The sequence below is a fragment of the Mustela erminea genome, chromosome 3 (genome assembly GCF_009829155.1).
Source record: "Mustela erminea isolate mMusErm1 chromosome 3, mMusErm1.Pri, whole genome shotgun sequence".
NCBI classification, from domain to species: Eukaryota; Metazoa; Chordata; class Mammalia; order Carnivora; family Mustelidae; genus Mustela; species Mustela erminea.
In genome coordinates this window covers 50,047,425-50,054,167 of record NC_045616.1, presented here as the reverse complement: position 1 = coordinate 50,054,167, position 6,743 = coordinate 50,047,425, and the positions used below count along the sequence as shown (strand labels likewise).

General features: G+C 38.8%; 1 non-coding gene across 1 annotated transcript; it reads right to left on the bottom strand.

Moving 5' to 3' along the window:
- Positions 1–4,181: 4,181 nt before the first annotated feature.
- LOC116587367 lies at positions 4,182–4,288 on the bottom strand. The gene has a single exon (XR_004284391.1). It is a non-coding gene; the product is annotated as a U6 spliceosomal RNA (small nuclear RNA).
- Positions 4,289–6,743: the final 2,455 nt, after the last annotated feature.

The following is a 6,743-nucleotide window of genomic DNA, read 5'->3' as shown; positions in this document are numbered from 1 at the left end:
TAATTCTAGAGGGTCAACAGTTTCAGATTTAATAGCTTACTGTAGGTGGTAAAAGATAAACTTGAGGACCATTCAGTATAGAAATTCTTAAGACCTTCCCTCAACTACAGCAAAAGTCTCTCAATGGGATAACTAAGAAAAAAGGAAATAGTAAGAAACCTGGCTCCCTTTGCATTAACTCTGGGTGAGGGTAGGAAGTCTTGATGATATTTAACCTCAGGATAGTTTAGGGTCAGAATTGATACTCTGTATATGGCTCAAAATGCCCGAACTAAACATTTACATTAATGTGGCAATGGGTTGGCAGTATTCCTTGGTAGAATGGATAGAAAAATGCAGGTGTTTTAAATCCAAGTCTCAAAGAATTCTCACAAATACATTTCCAAGGAATAGGAGTACAGAATGAAAAATCTCAAAACATAGTACAAAACAAGCCACTATGAGTAGGAGAAACAAGAACAAGAAAACAGAGTATCCTTACCACAAAAATGAAAGGCCATAGATACTGAAATTATAGGCTATGGAGTATATGATAAAAAAGCATGTTTAATATGTTTAAATAAATTATTTTTAAAGAACTAAATAGAAATTCTAGAAATAAGATATAGAATAATTAAAAATTAGAAACTCTACCTACAATTTAAAAGCAGTTTGTAGACACAGCTGAAGAATGAATGAGTAGGCTGGATGATTGAAAAAAATTTTCCAGGATTCTGCACAGTGATATGTACATTAAAACTGCTAGTAGTAGATGCAAGTATTTACATTTAAGTGTAGCTGAAAGTATATGCTAGTACTATAAAAGATACAAATCTTCACAGTCAGGTACATAAGGAACTCCAAGCAAGATAAGTGAAATCCATCCCTAAACTTGTCATAGTTAAACTGTAGATCAAGAACAAAAACAAAGGTTTCTTAACAAGAACAAAAAGAATGAGAAGTCTGACAAGGAATCTGAAACTAGATGGACTTAGCAGAACTCAAGAAGCTTCCTACTCTAAAATGACAGTAGAGAAAGTAGAAAAAACAACCCAGTAGATACCTCAGATCCCACCAAAAGCTTGGCCGTGGCAGTATCTGAGAATTTTGGAAATGGGAATAAAGTTGGGCCTAAAAAAGGAGAATTGACTCAGTGTTGAAGAATTAGATACCCAAAGCCTGTAACTCATATTGCCAGGGGATTGCCATTCTTCTCCTTCAGCAGAGCACTGGAGGTGTAGCCCTCAGAAGGGCGGAACACAGTGTTTCTTGGCTGGAGGTCTCAGGGCACAGTTGAGAGCAGAGCTAGCTACCACAGTGAAAACAGAACCAGTTAAATGAAAAGTGGACATACTGGCTGTGGAGATACCACGGTTCCTCCATCAGCCTCCTGGCTGTGAAACGTTAGCAGTCAGGTTTTACTGGCAAGGAAGGAGAAAGGAAGACTCTCTCCCCGGGGGATCTTCCATTTACTCACAAGCATCCGTAGGCACAGATACTAGCAGTTCCCCCATGAAATGGTTTAACGAAAACACCTTCTAGTAAGCTTGTGGTCAGTAAGCCCATGCATGGCTGTGGAACTCCAAATGTCTTTTTAACACGTCATTGTTAAATGAGAGCTAGCAGCCAGGGATCACTATGAGGTTTTGAGGAATATCAGAAACAGACCTAAAACAAAGAAACAGAAAAAAGCATTCTCAAGAAACCAGACCACACAAAGAGGAGACAAATACGTTTTTAGGTCATTTTATACATTCAGAACAATAAATAAGTGCAGCCGTAAAAGGATATGATCCTTTATTAAAAGGACAGGAAAAAGGAGCTGTGTAAGAAAAAGAACCCAGTTTTCCTCTTCTGAGCCTTTCTCCTTTACCACTCACACAGAGCACTTCTTTTGTGTCTCTTTTGAGACTTCTGGTCGCTAGATGTGTGCTGATTCCCCCCAAACCGAACAATTCTCCATGACACCAGTTGGGTGCCCTGTAGTTTAACTCCATTCTGACACTATCTACATGGAGAGAGTATCAGATCCCACAGGTAACAGACTCAGTCCCGCAGGACTGACCACCACCACCCCGCTTTCAGATGCTAATCACAAGTAGTGGGTCCCCAGTTTACCTACAGTTTTGGTCAGATTTGGCTACAAATCAGTGGTTCCCATGACCTTCCCTCAGGTTTGGTTATTTTGCTAGAGCAGCTTCCGGAACTCAGGGAGACATGTTTATAGGTTTATTAAAGGATATGATAGAGGATATAGATAAAGAGATACGTAGGAGTAGTTCTGGGAGGGTTTTGCAAGCAAGAGCTTCTTTCCCTGTGTAATTTTGGGCTACATCACTCTCCTGGTATGGATATATTCAGCAACCTGTAAGTGTTCTGTACCCCCATATTACTGGGATTTTATGGAGGCTTCCTCATGTAGACATGATCAGTTATTAACTCCATTTCCAGCTTTCCTCCCGTCTCTCAGAACGTGGGGGTAGGACTGAAAGTTTCAAACTTCTGATCTTGGCTTGGCATCCAGCAGCCCCCCCTAAGAGTCACCTCATTAGAACAAAAGATGCTCCTGGTGCCCTTATCAGTTTCCTAAGCAGTTCTGTGCCAGGAACCAGGGACAGAGACAATATATTATCTCACAGAAGCCACTGAAAATTATAAACATAACAGAAATTAGAAAGACTTAAAGGTAGAATTAAGAAAATCTTAATTCTAGAAAGTAGAGCAAAAAGGCAAAGAGATGAAAAAATAGGAGAAAATAAAGGGAACTTAAGACACCAGCCCACCATATCCAAAATTTAAGTAAGAGTAGGGAATGTAGACAAACAGCAAAAAGGTAATAAAATAGTATTTCATAGAGCAGAAGTTCAGGAATTTCCAGATTGAAAACCTCATAGCATGCTCAACACACGCATAAAAATAAACTCACAACAAGATACATCATTGTAAAATTTCAAAACACCAAGGGTGAAGAGCTTCTATAGAGGGTGAAAAGCAGGTTAAGACACAAAGGCCAGAGAAGCAGAATGGCAAAAGATGTCTGAACAGCAACCTTGGACACCAAACAGGAATGGAATAGTGCCTTCAAAATTCTGTGGTAAAGTTATTTCAACTTGGAATTATATTTGTTCAAACTGTCAGCATTTGAGAGGCAAACAAAGGGGCTGTTAAGGTAGGAGTAATGCTTTATTTTTCAGGTTTGTTGGAAGGTATCTAAATATGCATGTTATTATTCTTTAAGCCATAAAGTTATGTTCTATATACTCTTTAAACACCAACCTGTCACAGAATTTAAATGACCCCAAAAAGTAGCCAATAGGGCAAAATGTTAGAACTTAGGAGTTGAACAATGGGTACATGCATGTTTTGTTATTCTCTGTATCTTTTGCATACTTCATACATATTATGATAAAATATTTTAAGAAAACTTTATTTAAACAGTAATAGTAGGGAGGGCAGGTGGTAGGGCAGAAGAGAATGAGTGACAGCACACTAATAGAACAGTCTCTTCCTCCAGATTTGTAAGAAGTGTTCTCCGTGGGGTGGGGGGGCTCCGATCCCTACCAACTTACTTATAGTTTATTATACTTACAGTACTAAGCAGGTGGACTCAAGTTGCCTCTTTCACTGACAGATCACCACAACATGACCTTTTCTGTCAAATTATGGACCTCTTGGCTTGTTCTATATGCTGTACCAAGTGCATCTTGGTGTCCTTATTTTTCAGGTATTATTAGAAGTAGACAGGCTGTCACAGCCCTACCGATGCTGTCTTACAGTTTATTACCTTGTGTAGACTTTGGGCTCAGACCAGCTAGCTTCTTACCTAATAGTATTGCCTTAAGTAAGTTTCTAAATCTTCTTTTTCAGTGTCCTCATCAGTATACTGGTAATAATCATAGTGTCTAACTCGTAAAGCTTTTTGAGACTTACTTTTAACTATTGTCATCATCATTATTTGCAAATGGCAAGGTTGTAGTTTCATAAACTAAAAGTGGTCATCATAGTCCTCATAAGACTGATAAATAAATGCATCATGAACATTTTTAGTTGTAAGCTTAGATAAACATAGCCACACTGCAGAGAGACCAGTAAAAGAATCATAAAACAAATATAAATATGGCAACACTAAGGATTGGTGGAAAACACTACTAAGAGAGTATCTGAACTGTGGAGCTGTTCATTTTATTTATATATATTTTTATTTTTACAGAGAACATTTCATGAATTTGTGTGTCATCCTTGTGCAGGGGCCATGCTAATCTTCTCTGTATTGTTCCAATTTTAGTATCTGTGGTGCTGAAGCAAGCACCTGTTCATTACTTTTGAAATTCTGCTGGTACTTTTTTTTTTTCTTCAGTTAACACTCTTGATCCTATTATAGTGCAAAAAATTTGATGTACAGTTAAGAACTTTTAATTTGCTAAAAGATGTATATTACCAAAAAAGAAGGGAAAATGAAGATGCCTTGCCTCCTTAGAAACCAAAATTGTTTGTGGGGCACCTGGATAGCTCAGTCGGTTAAGTGTTGACTCTTTTTTTTTTTTTTAATATTTTATTTGTTTATTTGACAGCTAGAGAGAGAGCACAAGTAAGCAGAGTGGCAGGGAGAGGGGCAGAGAGAGAAGCAGGCTCTCTGCTGAGAGCCTGACGCGGGGCTCGATCCCAGGACCCCAGAATCATGACCCGAGCCGAAGGCAGCCTCTTAACCAACTGAGCCACCCGGGCACCCCAAGTGTTGACTCTTGATTTCAGCTCAGGTCATGCTCTCAGGGTCATTAGAGTAAGCCCAGGTCAGGCCCTCCACTGGGGCTGGAGCCTGCTTAAGATTCTTCCTCTTCATCTCCCTCTGCCCCAAAAGGGAAAAAAAAGAGAGAGAGACCAAAATTGTTTGGATTAAGTCTCACATAGTGATAGAATAACCTAAACACTAATTCATATAGTCACTGGTTGCCTCACTTAATAGGTTGAGTAGGTTCACAATACTCATAAAAATAATATTAAGTAATTAATATTTATATTAATATAATATATAATATTATCATAAATAATACTAAATAATATTAAATAACATTTAAAAAATCAACTGAACTGAGTAAAAACATGTTTGTGGGGCACCTGGGTGGCTCAGTAGGTTAAGCATCCAACTCTTGATCTCACCCCAGGTTTTGATCTCAGGGTTGTGAGTTCAGGCCTGACTGTTCAGGACTGTTTCTTCATGACTGTTTGAATCTCTCTATCTGAAATGGGTCAGAGTGAACTTTGCAGTTTTGCAAGTAAAGAAACAAAGATTAAGGAAACAAAAGACCGTGCAGGAAGGGGAAAAACATCATTAAATATTACATGGCTCCACTGTGAATAGTTGTGCATTGTCATAACAATGTAAATATTGAAAGTTGATTTAACCAAAATTGTGGTATAACTATATGAGGTGGATGTGTGAGGATAATAAGAGAGAGACATATGGAGGGGTAATGGCAAAGCAATACTAAATCTACATCTACCATGTTTGGAAGTCAGTACGTAATGCCTAATTCTGCAAAATCAAGAAGCAGCAATATAAATGTATTATCCAGAAATATGGCCCAAAATTGCCCGCCCTTCCTGCCCTCCCAAAAGCACTGAAATATTTAGAAATCTTTGCTCTGGGCACTTGGTGCAGTCCCTTTTAATGTAGAAACTCTTATCTTTTAATGGCAAATGTTCTTGATTTACTTATTTGATTATTTTCTTCTTTCCATTTCTGCTTATCTCCCTTTCTACAATTACTCAGATATGAGGCCTCTTGGACTGATCCTCTTAGTCCATTGATTTCTGAATCTTTTCTGTATTGTTATCATCTCATTATCTTTTTGCTCTACTTTCAGAGAGATTTCCTCAGCTTAACTATTTTTTTTAAAGATGTGTTTATTTATTTTAGAGAGAGAGCATGCATGCACAAAAAGGAGGGTGGGACAGAGGCAGAGGGAGTGGGAAACAGAATCTTGAGCAGACTCCATGCTGAACATGGAGCCTGACACTGCCCCAGCCAAAACCAAGAGTCGAGAGCTTAACCGACTGAGCTACCCGGGCACCCCTCAACTTAACTATTTATCTTAAAGCCCTTTTATTGTTTTTTGTTTTTTGTTTTTTTCAAAAAATTTCTACTCTCATATTTTGAATTTTTAGGATCTCTTTTTTGTTTTCTTTAGATAGGTGGTAGATAATCATGCTATTCTAATGCTGCGGATACCACACTCTGGTCTCTGGGATATGGAAGATAGTGTTTCCATTTTTTCCCCTCTCCTATGTTCATCTCTTCAGGGTTGCCTCTCTCTGCTTATTTCCATCTTTGTCTTTCACACAGAGGCTGTCCTCAGATACCCAATGACTTTTGGTTTTCTAAGACTGGGGGGATTAGATGGCTCTGGGAAGCTCTGGGTACCTCTAGGCATAGGTGTAGTATGGTGATGGGGGCTTGGCCCTTGGTTGTTGATTTGGGTGGTCTTCTTCACTGACGGAACCCTGATTGTCAGGATTTCTAGGTTTTCTTGGATCAGACTCCCCAGACATGACTTCACATTCCTAGGCCTAGGAGAAAGAGGCTGGAAGCAGGCATTACAGGAACCAAGTGCAGGAAGACAAGATAGCTGCACTTAGGATTCCATATATTAAAGTTCACTGAATTCCACTGTCTTTAGCATGGTACATCTAGCTTTAATTTTGTCTAGTATCCTTGGTTTCACAGATCCCCTCTAGAATAAACCTGCCATTATATATCCACTTGC